Source organism: Panthera pardus, unplaced genomic scaffold, assembly GCF_024362965.1.
Source record: "Panthera pardus isolate Hobbes unplaced genomic scaffold, ASM2436296v1 HiC_scaffold_16, whole genome shotgun sequence".
NCBI classification, from domain to species: domain Eukaryota; kingdom Metazoa; phylum Chordata; class Mammalia; order Carnivora; family Felidae; genus Panthera; species Panthera pardus.
This window is the reverse complement of record NW_026526721.1, coordinates 44081047-44100348: the sequence shown is the minus strand read 5'-3', so window position 1 is coordinate 44100348 and position 19302 is coordinate 44081047.

Genomic DNA, 19302 nt, shown 5'->3' with positions numbered 1-19302 from the left:
TTTAATAACCACTTAAGTTTTCTATATAACAGTGTTCCAGAGTTTCCTATATTAAGTATCACTAACCAACACTGTAGTGCAGCAAGTTCACACTGAATCTAAAAAGAATCAATGGATGTTTTTGATATTAACAATTGGATACTGATAACCTCATATGTAATATAGTAATAGGGGTTTCTTAGGATTCACTATTCAATTTTTAATTCAGTCCCAGTGGTAAACCTAGTGAAAATACTGGGCTTAAGTATTTCAAATAAGTATGTGTATATCTATTTGTATGTGTAAATGCTTTTGACATAGCTAGAAGTCAAGTTGTAAGTGTATGTTTGGCATATAATTGTGTGTTAACTATAATATATTAATCGTTTGGAAAAATAACTTCTTTCATATGACTCATAAAAGGAGGAGTTTTAAACGTGTTCTATTTGATGATTGATAAACATTTGATAAATAAATGCCTTGCCTCATTGTATAAAATTTTGACAGCACTATATTTATGGCTTTACATTATGTGTCCCTTTTGACTGCTTCAAAAATAAAGTTAAGAAAAACTAAAACCTACTGTTTATTTATATTTAGTTCTGAACTCTGGAATTCAGCAGGTTTTTAAAGTCACAGATAAAATTATTTAATGCCTAACATATCTTCCAGTTTTCTATAATACCTGAGAGATTCCTGTATAGAATAGAGAAATTAAAAAATGAGTGTATCAATTTATTGAATTCAAACCTCATCTCTGATTTTCCCTAAAACTTTGTGACTTCCGGGTGTTTACTTTCAATGCAGTTATTTTTAAATTTATGTATAGTGAAACCACACAGTATAAGTATGTACTTTGATGAGTTTTGATGAGGAGTTTGGTGTACAAGTATAGAATTACCAATCACCCTAGAAAGTTTCCTCATCATACCCTTTCCAGTAAATACTCCCCATATAGAGGCACTTTTTTTTTTTCACTGAAATTAGTTTTACCCTTATGGAATTTCATACAACTGGAATAACATTGGGACACTTATGAGTCTGGTTTCTTTGCTTAGAGATGAATTCATATGGTATCATGCACATATCAGTAAATCATTTCTTTTTTAAATTTTTTTTTAAAAGTTTATTTATTTTGAGAAAGAGACAGTATGAGTTGGGGAGGGGCAGCAAGAGATGGAGACAGATATCTTTGGCATATAAACATTGTATATTATTAAGATATACAGTTTGGGATGTTTTGGTGCACATGTATATATTATGAAAACGACTACAGTCAAGTTAAAAATCCATCACCTCTGCATGGTTACCCTTGTGTGTGTGTGTGTGCGTGCGCATTAAGAAGATTTAATTTAGGATCTCTATCTTAGAAAAATGTCAAATATACACTACTATGATAGTTCCTACAGTAACTATTACCACGATGCTGCATATTAGATCCCCAGAATTCTCATCTCACATAATTGAACATTTTTATCCTTTGCCAAACATCTCCCCATTTCTCCCACCCCCTAGACCCTGGCAACAACCACTCTACAATATGTTTCTATGATTTTGACTTTGTTAGATTCCACACATAAGTGAGATCATGGTGGCATTTGTCTTTCTGTGTTTGACATTTCGCTTAGCATAATATTTTCTATTTTATTTTCTATTTCACTGATTCTCTTCTTGTCTGTGTTATTTCCTTTCTGTAACTAATTTTTATTGTAATGTGTTCTTTATTTTGATTAAAACAAGGACACATACCACCAGTTTCTCTTAAAAATTTGTCTGTAAATTTATCTCTAAAAACTGTTTTAACTTCTTTACACAAATTGTGATTTGTTGTATTTTTATAATCTCTCAGTTCAAAACATTTTCTAAATTCCCTTGCTTTTCTTTGACCCATTTTATACTAAGTTGCCATATAATTGTCAGGTTTTCTTTTTTCACATACTTTGGCCTTTTCTAAGTATTTTATAGTTATATTATTAGTTAAATTACTTTGTGGGCAGAGAGTACTCTCTATAATATTTCAATCTCTTCAAATTTATTAATATGCATTTTAGGGCCCATAATGATACTTATCATCATTATATTCCATATATACTTAAAAAGAGTTCTAAAGTTGTTAGTTGTGGTGTAAATATCAATTAGGTCAATGTGGTTGATGGAGATGTACAGTTTGTGTAAATTTTTACTGAAGTTTTTGGGCTATGTTTCTATCAATACTGAGGAAGGAGTATTAAAATCTCCAGCTGTGATTGTGGTTTGTCTATTTTTCCATTTATTTCTATCAATTTGCCCTCAAGAATTTTTACATAAATCAAATATTTGCCATATAATTTATATGTGATAAAATAGTCATCTTAAATATACTTTATAAAGATAGAATGATAGAGAGTATTCTTTTTGTTTTTTTCAAAAAAATATATGTATATATTAACTATATTATGTATTATAATTAACTTATGGTCTTGTCTATCAGTATGCTATTCCTCATACCACAATTTGTTTTGACATTATTTACTCTTGAAATTTTGGGATTTCCAGTTTGGATTGCTGTAAGTTCAGCTACTATGAACATTCATGTGCAAGTCTTTTTGTAGAAACAATGTTTTGTTTCTCTTGGTAACGACCTAAGTGTATAATTATGGAAATATATACTAATATAACAATATAAATGGATATTTAACTTTATAAAGCCTATCAAACTCTTTTCCAAAATAGTTTTACCAGTTTGAGTCTCCTCACCAATGTATGAGGATTCTAGTTGTTTCACATAATGGCCAACCTTTGGCATTTTCAGCCTTTTAAAAGTTGTACGTTCTAAAAGTTATGTGTTAACCTCATGTAGATTTAATTTTTATTTCTGTGGTGTCTAGAATTGTTGAGAATTTTTATGTATATTTTGACCATTTGAATAACTTCTGTATATTTTTTCAAATATAATGCTCATTTAATTGGTTTATCATCTTACCATTGAAGGGTAGGAGTTATTTATACATTATTTATACTTACGGGATATGAATATATTTTCATCATAAGTATAATATCTTTATAGTATATAAATTTACAATATTGGGAATATGACGTTATATATTAATATATTTGTATTCCTATTGATTTATTGTATAACACTGATTTTCTTTCATGTTCTCTACTGAAAGCTTGCTAGTGTAAGATTTAATGTTGTTTATGAGTTTTTGTACAAAGTGAGATTACAGTTGAAATTAACTTTTTTCAAATAGATATCTGATGGCGTCTTGTACTTTACGGCTCTGCTATTAGCAAAATACATTTATTACTAAAATAATTTTGTTGAATACATTTATCATAATTAAATGTTTTCTGTTACCTCCATTAAAGCTGCTTGCCTTGAACTGTCCTGACCTGATTTTAACTTTCAAAACTTCTATATTATCGGACTATAAATTTAGTTTTTGCAGACATTCCATAACAAAGTTGTTTTTTTAATCCTTTCTGACATTCTCTGCATTTAATTGGAGTACATTTATAGTTAATTTAATTATTGAAAGATTGGATTTAAGATTGTTTTTCTGTTGTTTTCCCTCTTATTTTGTCATTAGCTTTTTTATTTTTCCCATGTTTCATGTGTTTTTTTGTATTAATCACAACCTTTTTTCAATTTTTTTTGTAATCCCTTAACTATATGTTAGCTGTTTATTACTTTAATATGATAGTGTTTGCACTAGGGATTAGACTAGGTTGCTTTAAATTATCACGATATATTTAGGGTTAATATTATTCTACTTCATATAAAATATGAAAAATTTGCAATAGTATGATTTCATTGACCCACTTCTGTCCTTTGTGGTATCATTATCATATATTATACCTGTATACATTATAAATCTTTGAATAGTGTTACAGTTTTGATTTAAAGAGTTGTATGTCCTTTAAAAATATAAGCGGAGAAAAATGAGCAGTCATATTTACTCTCAAATTTTTCATTTTTGTTGTTCATTACTTCCTGAAGACTTGAATTTCATCTTTTGTCATTTCTTTTCAAGGTAAGAACATGATGTAGTACGTTTTTGTAGTGCAGATCTACTGGCAATAAATTCTTCTAGTTTTTATTTAACTGAAATTTTCTTCAGTTTGCCTTCACTTTTGAAGGATACATCAAGTATATATAAAATTATGAGGTAGTAGGTATCTCATGTTATAGCTTTGAAATGAAGTCATTATATGACAGAAAAAGAAGAATCTTTCCAATAATTCTTTCTAGTAAAACTTACTAGGATGAATGCATTTAACAAATACGGAAACGCTTGTTAGCATTTTTTTTTATGTTTCCTATCTACTCCCTGTCCTTCTATCCTCTCTTGAACCCAATCCAATCAGGATTTAATCCTCATAAATTCATTTTAAAACTCCCTTTTTAATCACTAATTATCTCCACATTATTAAACTACTCATATATTTTTTTAACATTTATTTATTTTTGAGAGACAGAGAGAGAGACAGAGCACAAGCAGGGGAGGGGCAGAGAGAGAGAGGGAGACACAGAATCCAAAGCAGGCTCCAGACTCTGAGCTGTCAGCACAGAGCCTGATGCAGGACTCGAACCCACGAACTGTGAGATCATGACCTGAGCTGAAGTTGGATGCCTAACTGACTGAGCCACCCACGTGCCCCAAACTGCTCCTCTTTCTTAACATCTCAGTAGAACTTGCAGTATTTGTTCTTTTTGTTTGTTTGTTTTTTACAAATTATATCTTCATATAGATTCTGAAATATTCTGGTATGCTTGTTTGCTCAGTACCTCAGTAACTTCTACTTTTAACCCTCTGTTGGTGGATCTTCTACTTTCTTTTACTCTTAAATCTCTGTTCCTAGGTCTTCTATCACATCCTCTTCCTAAAGTTGGAGTGGCCCAAGATCTAATGTTTGGTCCTCTTTTCTTTCTGTAGCTGTATGTACTAACCCCTTAGGTAATACCAATATTTGTTTTTTTCCATAACACTTTTGTTTCCATAGACTTTAGAATACAGTGCAAGAAGCAGAGTAGTTTCTTGTGTTACTTTCCTAGTTCTGTAACAAATTAACAAAACATTGGCTTAGACAACATCCATTTATTATCTTAAAGTTGTATGCAAGTCAGAAGTCTAGGCATCACTTAACAGGGTTCTTTACTCAGGGTCTGACAAGGCTGAAGTCAAGTGTCAACAGTTATGCATTTTCACCTGGAGACTCATATAGGAAATTATCCAGTTCCATTTACATTTAGGTTGTGGGAACAATTCATTTTCTCATGGTTATAGAACTGACAGAGGCTTGTTTCTTCAAGTCCAGCTGAACCATGTCTTCTTTTAAGATTTTCACTTAAGTCATTAGCCATCAAGGATTATCTCATTTTTGACTCAGACTCCATAGACTTGAAATCTGAATCATATCTGCAAAATCCCTTCACCTTTGTTGCATTCCATTGGCCAGAATAGCCACATATTCCACCCACACTCAAGTTGGGGTGGGTTGTACATGCCATAACACCAGATAGAGAGAGAGAATTCTGCCTACCATGTTGCTCAATAAATATTTGTTTGAGTTAGTGAATAAAGATGGAAAAAGTTAGAGATATTATAATGAGCCTGTTTACCAAACTATTGATCCTCAGGTTTATATTGTATTCTTAGCAAGGTTTTTCAAAGATAAAGTGGAAACTAACAAGATTAGATTCAGGGTCTAGAAAATTACTTTGATAGTATTTGTATAGTTGATGGTAACAGATCTACATATTTTAACTTAATGTTGTCCAGCTGGTAATGAGGAAGAGAACAAAGTAAAAGTTAAAGGATAAGGAAAGTGTAAGACAAATACAGACAATATTTAGTAACCAATTAGATGTGGAGATAATGAGTCTTCAGGGAGATTCTCAGTTTGCTAACACTAACAATTGAAAGAATGTTGATATTTTGTCATTATATTAAGCAAAGTTCTGTGTTAGGGGGCAGGATCCTGAAGTTCCTCTGTGATCTTACACAACAATTTTTCTAAAACCTGTCATAGCATTATAAACCAATTTGTTTAGCATATAGTATTGGGACAACACAATCATATTTATTCTTACTTTCTGACCTTTGTTACTATAAATACTTTGATAGTCACACATTTTGTTTCATATATTAATAGTTAATTTCTTTTTAAAAAATTGTAAATATTTATTTATTTATTTATTTATTTATTTATTTATTTGAGAGAGAGATACAGTGTGAGTGGAGGAGGGGCAGAGAGAGAGGGAGACACAGAATCCCAAGCAGGCTCCAGGCTCCGAGCTGTCAGCACAGAGCCTGATGCGGGGCTCAAAGTCAGAAACCAGATCATGACCTGAGCCACCCAGGCGCCCCAATAGTTAATTTCTTTTGATGTTGAATAGTATGCTGTTGTATGAATTCTCTACGATTAATCTTTCACCTTTTTATGGGTTTGTATTTTCATTTTTCATTGATAAACAAGACTGCAATGAGTTTTACTTTATGCCTACAATGTTTTATATTTTCAATTTACCTGATTTGAATTGCACTACTAGGATTTACCCAAAGAATACAATAAAAAAGTGTTTGTGTGTGTGTGTGTGTGTGTGTGTGTGTGTGTGTGTGTGTGTTGTATATATATATATGACATCAGGGTGCATGTATCCCTTCAATTAGTGTTTTTGTATTTGTTGTGTAAATACCTAGTAGTACAATTGCTGGATTGTAGGGTAGTTCTATTTTTAAGTTTTTGAGGAACCTCCATACTGTTTTCCAGAGTGGCTGCACCAGTTTGCCTTCTCACCAGCAGTGCATAACTGTTCTTTATCTCCACAAACTTGCCAACACCTGTTGTTTCTTGTTTTGTTTATTTTAGTCATTCTGACAGGTGTGAAGTGATATCTCACTGAAATTTTGATTTGAATTTTCCTGATGATAAGTGTTGAAGAGCATCTTTTTATGTAGTCATCCATCTTGTAGTCATCCATATGTCTTCTTTGGAGAAATGTCTATTCATGTCTTCTGCCCATTTTTTAATTGGATTATTTAGGGTCTTTTTTGGTGTCGAGGTTTAAAAGTTCTTTTATATTTTGGATACTAAACCTTTATCAGAGATATCGTTTGTAAATATCTTCTCCCATTCAGTAGGTTGCTTTTCTGTTTTGCTTATTGCTTTTCTTTTCACTGTACAGAAGCTTTTTCTTTTGATGTAGTCTTAATAGTTTATTTTTGTTTTTGTTTCTCTTGCCTCAGGAGACATAGCGAGAAAAAGTTGTTATAGTCGATGTCAAAGAACACTGCTTGTGTTCTTTTGTGGGATTTTTATAGTTTCGGGTCACACATTTAGGTCTTTAACCCATTATAAATTTATTTTTGTGTTTACTGTAAGAAAGTAGTGAGGTTTCATTCTTTTGCATGTAGCTGCCCAGATTTCCCCGCACCATTTGTTGAAGAGACTGACTTTTTCCCGCTTGATATTCTTTCCTCCTTTTTTCTGAAGGTTAATTTACCATATAATTGTGAGTTTATTTCTGGGTTTTCTGTTCTGTTCCATTGATCTATGTGTCTGTTTCTGTGTCAGTACCATACTGTTTTGATCACTACAGCTTTGTAATATAAGTTGAAGTCTGGAATTGTGATTTCTTCAGTTTTGCTTTTCTTTTTCAAGATTGCTTTGGCTGCTCAGGGTCTTTTGTGATTCCATAAAATTTTACGATTGTTTGTTCTAGTTCTGTGAAAAATTCTGGTGGTATTTTCATAGTGATTGCACTAAATGTATAGATTGCTTTAGATAGTATAGACGTTTTAACAATATTTCTTCTTCCAATCCATGAGCATGAAATGTTTTTCCATTTCTTTGTGTCATCTTCAATTTCTTTCAATGTTGTTTTATAAACTTTCAGGTAACAGCTCTTTTTTTTGGTTAAGTTTATCCCTAGGTATCTTATTTGTTTGGGGCAATTATAAATGGGATTGTTTTCTTCATTTATTTCTGCAGCTTTATTATTGGTGTATAGAATGCAATAGAAATAAAAAAGAAATGCAATAGATTCTTGTGCATTGATACTGTATCCTCAGACTTTACTGAGTTTCTGTATGAGCTCTAGCAGTTTTTTGGTGGAGTCATTTGGGTTTACTACACAGTGTATCATGTTGTCTGCAAATAGTAAATGTTTGACTTCTTTGCTTATTTGGATGCCTTTTATTATTTTTGTTATCTGATTGCTGAGGCTAGTACTAAGTTGAATAAAAGAATTCAATTGAGAATTCTTGTATCTATGTTCATCAGAGATATTGACCTGTAGTTCTCTTTTTCAGTGGTTTTTATCTGGTTTTGGTATCAAAGTAATGATGACCTCATAGAATGAATTTATAAGTTTTCCTTCCTTTTAAATTTTTGGAATAGTTTGAAAAGATATTAGCTCTTTTTTAGATGTTTGGTAGAATTTGCCTGTGAAGCCATCTGGTCCTGGACTTTTGTTTGTTGGGAGTTTTTTAGTTACTGATTCAATTTTTTGCTGGTTATTGGTTTGTTCAAGCTGTCTATTTCTCTCTGTTTCAGTTTTGGTAGTTCATATGTTTCTAGGAATTTATCCAATTTATCTAGGTTGTTCAATTGTTGGCATATAGTTTTTTATAACATTCTTTTATGATTATTTTAGTTCTCTGGAGTTGGTTGTTATTTCTCCTCTCCCTTTTGTGATTTTATTTATTTGAGCTCTTTCTCTTTTTTTCTTGATAAGTCTGGCTAGAACTTTATCAATTTTATTGATTTTTTTCCATGAATCAACTCCTGGTTTTATTGATCTGTTCGGTTTGTTTCTGTATCATTTATTTCTGCTGTAAAAGTCTTTATTATTTCCTTCCTTCTGCTTTGTCTTAGGTTTTGTTTGTTGTTCTTTTTCCAGTTCCTTTAGGTGCAATGTTAGGTTGTTTGAGATTTGTCTTGTTTCTTGAAATAGACCTGTATTGCTATAAACTTCCCTCTTACAACAGCTATTGCTGCATCCCAAAAGTTTTGGGCTGTTGTGTTTTCCTCTTCATTTGTTTCCATGTACTTTTATATTTCTTCTTTTATTTTCTGGTTGACCCATTCATTGTTTAGTAGCATGTTATTTAACCTCTATTTATTTGTGGTCTTTCCAGATTTTTTTCTTATGGTTGACTTCTAGTTTCATAACATTGTGGACAGAAAAGATGTACAGTATGACTTTGATTTCTTGAATTTGTGGAGGCTGGTTTTGTTGTCTAATACATGATCTATTCTGGAGAATGCTTGTGTGCACTTGAAAAGAATATGTATTCTGTTGTTTTAGGATGGAATGTTCTGAATATAACTTTTAAATCTATCTGTTCCAGTGTGTCATTCAAAGCCATTATTTCCTTGTTTATTTTCTGCTTAGATGATCTGTCCTTTTTTTTTTTTTATGGATTCTGTCACCCTATGTCTTTTGACTGGAGAGTTCAGTCCACTTAATTCAAGTTAATTATTGTGTCTCTCTACTTATTGATCAATCAATTGATCATTCTATCTCCCTTTAGTTCTCTGTGTATTCTAGTTATCCATTCTCCCTAGACATCCAGCTCCATCTCTACATTTCAGAAACACCACTAAGCTCTGCCTGGCTTCCCCTCTGGCAAATGGCCAGGAAACCCTCTTCAAAGAGTAATCTTGTACAATAATAGTATTCATTAATTTCTTTATTTTTGTTCCTCATAAATCACTGGCTTTTGTTGCCTGATGAGAACTGTTTCATAAATATTTATCAGAGTTTTGTTTGTTTGTAGGGAGAGTAAATCTGATACTCAGAAATGGAAATTCTCATATGATACCTTTAGCCAATTACCTGTATTCAATTTTCAGATGTTATTTATATTTTTATTCTATGATATATTATGCATGAGAATTCCAAAACTAATCGACTTTCTTTGAATTTTAATTTTTGCCACTACTTGTCTCCCTCACATACAGTCAAAAATTAGGCACTGTGCTAGGCACTCAAACCCCCATTCTAGAAACACCATCAACTATATTGGTATTTGATGAGTATACTCACCCACAACCATAATCTCTGCACTATAATAAATGAGATACTAGTGACTATATTCATCATACCATTTATTAAATTCTACACCTTCCCTTGCACATCCTGATAACAACTGTTGTAAAGGTACAATGAAAAAGGATGATTTCGTGTGCTGTCAATAGGTGCCAGCTAGTACTGGAATGGGTTTGAATAGCAGCAGTTTAATGAACTACTTCACCAAACACTGAACAACATATTAAAGTGTCATCCTTGCATTTGAGAATAAAGGGGAAAATGAATTTTCTATGCTTTCAAACTAACTATCTCTTTGCTCTGAGATGCAGAATCATGGTGATCATGTGGTTGCAGCTATCATTTAGCTAATAGTAGAGAACTTCAAACCTAGAGCAGGAGAGGAGTTGATAGCAGGTGAGGGGTGGAAATACAGATAGTAATAGGTGGTTTTTTTTTTAACTGTATATCTCCTTCCAGGCTACCTCATTGCTAGCAGATGCAAAAGAATTTGGAGTCAAACTAGAATTTTTGAAAAATATATTTTATGCAAATATAACTCCAGGAGTAACCATTAAAAAGTCCTGGGTAAAGTAAGGTATAAGTTAGGGATAATACACTAGCAGGAGCCATCAGGAAATGAATTCATCAGGAAATGAATTATTTTATTGCCAATCCTGTCTACTTCCTGTCGATACTCATATCATGATGAGGTAGTAGATTGAGTTTTTCTGCATCCTAATATTTCTAGTTTAGCAACATGTGAATGTGTTTCACAAATTCAGGACCTCAGAAATAAGTTTTTTATGATCAAATAATATGAATCATTATAAACATTATTTTAAAACATTTGTGATGATTAAAGATATTGATTCATTTTAAGCCATCAATAACTTTATTGGAAGAAATATAGAAAATATTCTACTTTTTAAGAACAGCATGCCATGTCTGCTTCTGGACACAAATTAGTTTAGTCACTTTGCTTGGACTGATGAATAGTATAACTTACAGAATCACAAAACTTAAATGTAGTTTTTGATAACAGAGAAGACTAGTGGTACATTCAAGAAACCTACTGCAGCACTCAAATATAGTTCACATTACTATGTGATTGCATACCTACTGCTATTATTCTATTGGTGTCACTTTATAAAATGTCATTTACTTCTAGAATTTTGCATTTGCCTAGTTGGTAAAGATGAGTTATGTGCTTCATCCTCTACTTGCTTCACTACTCCATGTACTCCTGATTCCACTCATCTGGGCTCAAAATTGGTATATTTCCTTAAATGTTTTTTTTTTCAATATTTTATTTTCTCCTTGATCATCTTGTTTCAGATACTATCCTCTCTAACCTCTACCCACTCTAATTCACTAAGGAACTCATTAAATCTCAGCCACACAATTTGAGCTCTGATTATGTTCATGATCCTATTTCTTGGGTTTTCTAGTTGTGGCTATACACAAGGGATGCCATATTAAACACTATGGTCTCATGACTGGTCTTTTACCACTTGTCTTCTTAGATACTTATTTTTTAATGTGCTTTGTGGTCTCCTTTGCTCTCAGTCCGCAGCAATCTCCCTGGCTTTCATCATGAACAGATTATTAAATTTGTATTGTGGATTTCTTCAGGAAATTAACAGTTTTCAGTGTGACAGCTTTAATCAGTGGGCAGCAGGGAGATAAAACACTTGCATCTTACTCACAAGATGCTGATATTTGAAAACTTGGTGTCATATTTTGGAGAAATTCACCATTTGTAGCCTCAGTTTACTCATCTAGAAAATGAATACTCTGGAGTCATTTAACAATGGTCTTGGGGTAAATTGTGTTACTTGAGGAGATATATTCAAAGTCTAATCCCCAATAACTCAGAAAGTGACCTTATTTATAAACAAAGTCATTACAGATGGAGCTAATTAACATGAGGTCATACTGGAGTAAGGTGGGTTCCTGATCCAATATGATATGAGTCCTAATAAGAAGAAGACAACATCATGTGAAGACAGAAGCACACAAGGAGAATGCCATGTGACAATGGAAGGACAGATGCAAGTGTCAGCTGCAAGCCCAGGATCACCAAGAATTGCCAGAAAACACACAGAATCTAGGAAGAGGCAAGGAGGATTCTCCCTTGTAAGTGTCAGAGGGTGCATGACCATGCTAACACCATGATTTCACACATCTTGCCTCCAGAATGGTAAGGCGTTAACTTTCTAGTGTTTTGCACCACCCAGTTTGTGCTAATTTTGTTAGAGTATCCCTGGAAAACTGACAACAAAATACCTTGCAGTGGTATCATCATAATTAAGTCATATGTGATGGAAGCCTAGTGCAGAGTCTCATAGAAGTTCTATATGAATATTAGATGTCATCACCATTATTCTTAGTATTTGCCCTTAGAAATATCAAACTCCTTTTCCTCCCATCACTCTTTTCTATTTCAGCTGTGAAAACTAATGTTTGTTTGTTTGTTTGTTTGTTTGTTTTTTCATGAGTGTGGTGCAAGGAACAAAAGAGCCATATTCAATATGCAGAAGTTTGTGTCACATTTAAACTATTCCTATCCAATCAGAAAAATCCCAAAATATTCAAATACTTCCTGCCAAAATATGAGTGGGTTGCAACTATATTTCATATAAATATGTATTAAGAATTTCTAATTTGCCTTACCAAAAAATCATATTTTGGATTTCATCTTAGGGTATGTTGTAGAGAAATACTGGTGGAAGGTGGAGGCATAGACTTTTTTCGAATAAAATTCCTTGGCACTGCTAAGGGATTTGCTGGTCTGTTTGTTTCCATAATAGCTGTCGTACTCCACTGCTTCTGTCTTTGCCCAGACGTTCCCTCAGATGATCCTCTGCTCCAGTGGCCAATACTGGAGCCCAGCAGATGGAGAAAAAAAGTGCCAGAGGAGAGTCTGTGACGAAATCTAGAGATCAGAGACATATGATTAGCAAGCTGTGGTTTTGACAATGAAAGCTTAATATAACTGTTTTCAATAAATGTAAAATTTTCAAATCATTGTGAGCAAGAATAGATATTTTCACTTCTAAGGGTGTATCTATAATAGCAGCCATGGAAATAGTTAAGATAAAAGGAATAATTTGAAAATGTCACTTAATTCATGTCAGGATGAAATGAAACAATTCTCCTAGGGCTAAAATTACTCCCCAGGAGTGAGTTAAGCACACAGGGATGCTGCATTAACTCCATGATGCTAATGTGCCATCCCAAATCATCAGAATCCCTCCCCCTTCAGTAGGAAATCATGCCCTAGGAGAATTTGACTGATTATACTTAGATATGTTCATTACAATATATAGAGAAAAAATGATCCCAGAAGCTTAATTTCTCATGATATGTACAAGAATTTCTCATGATATGTACAAATGTCGATTTTGTCTTTCACAATATTCTTATTGTTTATGACTTTACAATGACAAAATAGCCATTCATCAGAAATCAAATAAATGTAGCAAAGAAACACATTGTTTGGAACTTTTATTTGGTTATTCATACAAATATAATTTGAGGGAATAATAAGTTTATGGTTATAATCAAATGTGGTCTGATGAATGTATCCCGTATTATTGTTAATACTTGTATGTTCTCATTAGAGGTAAAACTAACACAATAAAAACAATGGCACTACAACTAAAAATGGTTGGTAGGTTGGCATATTTTTGAATGCTTTTGATTATTTATTTGTATACATTATACATAGTTCACTTGGGGTGCCTAGGTGGCTCAGTCAGTTAAGGGTCGTACTTCAGTTCAGGTCATGATCTCACAGTTTGTGAGTTCGAGCCCCATGTAGGGCTCTGTGCTGACAGCTCAGATCCTGGAGCCTGCTTCAGATTCTGTGTCTCCCTTTCTCTCTGCCCCTCTCTTGCTCAAAATTCCTTTTTTCTATGTCTTTTTTTAAGTATTTATTTAGTTTTTGAGAGACAGAGACAGAGCGTGAGTGGGAGAAGGGCAGAGAGAGGGGGAGTCACAGAATCCGAAGCCGACTTCAGGGTCTGAGCTGTCAGCACAGAGCCTGATGTGGGGCTCGAACTCACAAACATGAGATCATGACCTGGAGCCAAACTGAGCCACTGAGGTGCCCCAAACTTCAGTATTGTTTTTTAAAATAAAATATGTGCTATATACAAGATTATCCCTCAGTTCATAGCTATGTATCTAATAACATTGAACAACTATTCATAATATATAATAGAGGCATTATAGTCATTATATAAATTTAACATAGTATCTTTAACAACAAACTTAGCTAGAAATAAATAATCTTCAATTATTGTTAGCTAGGATATATATTTGCACTAACACAAAAATGATACAGGAAAATGCATTCTTTTTTTACATGATCGCATTTTGACATCTATATATATATGCATACATATATATATATATATATATATATATATATATGCATAACTTGTACCATCATCATCATCATCCTCATCTTCCTCCTCCTCATCACTTACTACCATTATTATTCTAATCTCCATTTTGGTATTAAAGTTCAGAATTTTGTTTATAAATTCTACAAACACAAAGCAGTGTACTGGAGGTGACCCATAACAGTTCATGACAGTTGGATTATATTTCCAGCATTTTGTGAATTGTTGGACTCTACAACCACAGCTGGAAGTCTGTCATACTGGCATTATTTACATCACAGAAATAGACAAAGCCTACAAATCAGAGATTTTTTTCCCTCCTATTAGGAGAGTTAGGTTTTCAATATTGACCAACAAATCTCCACAGACATATATATAAAATAAATCTTTATACACTAGTAGGAAGAATGGCTCTCCAAAAATGTAACTATACTCTAATTCCTGGGACCTGTGAATATTTTACATTAAATGACAGGTGCTTTGCGAATGTAATTAAGGTTATAGACCTTAAAATAGGGACTTTATCTTGAATTGTAAAGTAGGCACAATTTAATCCTATGCAGGCTTGGGGCATAAGAGATAAAACAGGAGAGTTTCAGAGAGATTTGGAGGGTGCAAAGGACTTGACTCACTGTTGATGAGCTTGAAGATGAAAAGAGGCCTAAACTAGACAAAATGGGAGAATTGTAGAAGGTGATTGTAATCCCTTGCTAAGGGAAAACATTCATTCAACTGAGAGGAATTTGTTAAATTAATAATTTGGCATTTTTAAGAATTTTAAATATATTTTTTAAATGTTTATTTATTCATTTGGAAAGAAAAAGAGAGCACAAGCGGGGGAAGGGCAGAGGGAGAGAGAGTCTCAAACAGGCTCTGGGCTGTCAGCACATAGCCGGATGTAGGGCTCAATCCCACAAACCATGAGATCATGACCTGAGATGAAATCAAGAGTTAGACGCTTAACTGACTGAGCCACCCAGGTGTCCCTGGCATTTTCAAGACTTTTAAAAATAACTTTATGTATATATATTATAAATTGTATATGTTTATAATGTGTATATATATTTATAAACTATTTATATAATTTATATGTGTATGTGTATATATATGATTTAATGATTTCTTATGTATCATAAAAATATAGTTCATTTTGTATGATTGTAGACATTTTATTTAAAATATTTGCAATTTTCAATTAACAAATTTGTTGTTTTTAATTTCCGTATTATTTTGGAAAATACTCCTTAAATTACGAAGAACATGTCAGTACAACCCACAAATTTTGAGAAAATAAAATTGTATCTTTTTTAGAATTGTGTAACATGTTTAATGATTATTTACCCATTAAATGGAATTATTATGGATATAAATGCCATAATTTGTAGCATCTCTAAGTGTTGAGTTTTGCATGTGCTTCTAATATACCATTAGTTTCAGATTGATAGTAACATATTATCAGTTAGAATGGACTGTGTTTTAACTTATTTGAATGAATTTTGAATCTTATTTTGAAACATCTCATGGGTTGTTAAAGCCATGCATTAAGCATGTTCATAAGCAGCAGTCCCCCCAGTCCTCCTGTTTCGTGACAAGACCAAAGAACCTGGATGATGCTAATCTAGAAGGACATTCACAGCTCATGAAAGAATCATCACTGCTAATCAAATCAGAGAGAAAACCCACCACTCTGTACCACTGGAGACATTCCATGTACTGAATATTTCATAAGAAGGGGGCTCTAGCTGAAGCGGAAATTCTCAACAGCTTCAGGTTGCGTGCAAATATTTACTTAAACATTCTAGCACAGTCCAATTGGTGTTCAGCAACAACACCAGTGAGCCTGGAGTGATCCTTATAAATTATGGTAATTACATATGACATGATTCTTGCTAGGTCACAGCAGCTTGCCTTGGTCCCTCTTGCTTTGCCAGCAATTCCCATACTTGCATGATTAAGTGGGCAGGGTGCCATAGGAAATCGAATGCAAACACAATGACAAATGTCTGTTTTGACTGCTTAAATTTAAACTCGATTGTTGATTTGCAAAAACAGCAAAACACAATCAAGGACTGATATGAAGTCACTGAGTCAGGAGAATTGGTGTGGGGGTAGAACTTTGAAAGCCTTGGAAAAGACTCTGCCAGGTTGTCAAAATTTGCAACATCAACTCTTCCTTACAGTAATACAATACCCTGCTACATTTTTCTCTGCACACTTAAAGAACATCTTTGCCTCTAACTGCATTTAGAAAAAAAATGTTCAGAGATTCAAAACAATAAAAACAATTATTTTTATTGTTTTAATGATTAGTTTTCCAATGTCCTGATGAGTGCTTTGAATTTTTGAATTTAATTAAGTGTTAAACTATGAAGAATTAACTAGAAATGAAGCATAGTAACTGAAAACAGTTGTAAGTTTGATAAGAAATTCATTTGTGTGAATGTTGACTAACCAGTCCGTACTTGATGGTTAAACATGGACAGTGAACATTATTTTTTGATACCTTCTCGAATTGTATTTCTTTCCTTTTGAGTTTACCATTGTGCTTTCCCCCTATTGTAGAGATCCCAAAAAAATTTGTTAGTTCTTTGACTATACAGGTCAATCTGGGTTTCCTTTTAACATTTGCATATATCCTAGTGTCTTGTAATTTAAGTGTTCTTATTTGAAATACAGTCTAAAAATGGGCTTTCAAACTTTAGTAAAAAGGACTGGTAAGTTATCAGTGCAGAGAGAGGAAAATAATGTAGTGATTAGTTTACTGCCTTAAATATCAAAGATATAATAAGTAAGGCAAATAAAGTGTTTGATATGTAAGAAACAGTAAAAAAAGCAAAAAAAAAATTCTTTAACTTTGATACATATAAAACTCTCCAAATACACAAATGGAGATATTAATGGGTAGTTCTCATTGATGGACCCAATTTATTAATGTAGAAATGGAAATCAGACAAATGAAAACACTGGGAATCACCTAGAGGGAAAATGAAAGTCAAACTATAAAATTTAAGGATTATGCAATTAATAGGTAAGAATAGAGAAAATTATGCTAAGCGAAATAAGTAAGTCAGAGAAAGACAAATAGCATATGATATCTTCCTAGGTGGAATTTAAGAAACAAAACAAATGAGCAAAGGGGAAAAAAAAAAAAGAGAGGCAAACCAAGAAAAAGACTCTTAACTATAGAGAACTGATGGTTACTAGAGAGGAGCTGAGACAGGGGGATGGAGGGCACTCCATGTGATGAGCACCGGATGTGTATGGAAGGGTTAAATTACTATATTATACATCAGAAACTAAGATAACACTGTACGTTAACTGGAATTTAAATAAAAACCTAAAAATAATAGATTTCTATGTTAAAACAATTTTCTTTAGGTGTAGATGAGAAATCTAATATTGCAGTGGCTTGTTTCTGTTCTTGAATGTCAGATGTGACTGGACATGGTGTGCCATGTGAAAGTGTACATGGCAACTAAACAAAATATTCCCTTGTGGCCATGACAAGTATTATGCGGCAGACCAAGGCTCCCAATGAGAGCAACTATACATGATGTATAAATTAATTTAAAATCTTGTCTACTGAATGCCTCAGAGAGCTTTCAAGGCAGCAGGAATTGAAGACTAATGATCTAGTAGATAAGGAAAACTCAGGATTGCATCATCTCTGTTGAATTCAGGAGGCAGAATTTGATGTTCGAATTTACTGACCAGCCATAGAACTCTTCATGGGTGCTAGTACCCCTCTGCTGTGTGTTGTGCTCAAGACCGGAGAATGTTATGGGTACTTTCTAGAGAAATGGTTAGGTCATAAGCAGATCTTATGTGTTTAATTTACTCTAGCATTCGAATATGTCAAAGCTATGGGTTTTCTCTTTCTAAAAGTATATCAGGAAATTTCTGCCATTTCATTGTACATATGATAGCCAACCACAGCTTTCTATTCCTTCCACACAGATCAAATTCCCAGACAATATACTCTTACATATATTCCCCATGTTTCTGTAAATATTATTTGGTGAAAATGTTGTGATTCTTTTGGCATACGTTGCACCTCTCAGAGGTCACATTTTGTAACTCACTCTACATTGACTAATGAGACTTGAGTGTGGTTATAGATCTATAAGCACTGAGATATGATAGGGTTGTGTTCTTACTACGTTAAACAGTTCCTTGCAAGGCAGCCACTTCAGGGATGGCCACTATAGATTCTACAGGCAAAGGGGAGCTAACCTCTTCAAACAGGGAAACAAGGGATGCTTCTAGTAGCAAAGTTGAGAGTTTCCGCGTCTCCAGCTTCAGCTGATTAAGCCTCTATAACCTCCACCCCAATTTTTAGTGTCTCACTTTTCCCAAAGTTGTAACTTTTAAAACAATGGACCCTGTGAGATTAAAAATCATATTTGCTTTGTAAATCGTCCACCAACATGAATAGACTGTGGACTCGGTTTTAAGAAATCATATCCTGGGGCGCCTGGGTGGCTCAGTCGGTTAAGCGTCTGACTTCAGCTCAGGTCATGATCTTAAGGTCCGTGTCCGTGAGTTCTAGCCCCACAACCGGATCCATGCTGACAGCTCAGAGCCTGAAGCTTGCTTGGGATTCTGTGTCTCTCTCTCTCTCGGCCCCTCCCCTGCTCACACTCTGTCTCTCTCTGTCTCTCTCAAAAATACACATTAAAAAAAAAAAAAGAAATAAATCATATCCTTAAGCTACAGGAGATAAAGGATTTGCTGTTGTATTTTTCTTGTTTTATATCATGTTTGTAAATGGTCAGTTATAGAAGCTTTTAAGTTTCTAATGCAAATCTTGAACTTGTAATTCAAAGCAACGGACTCCTTTTCTTTGCCTAGATTCTCCAGCACACTTAGATAGAAGTCACCAAACAACTCCAT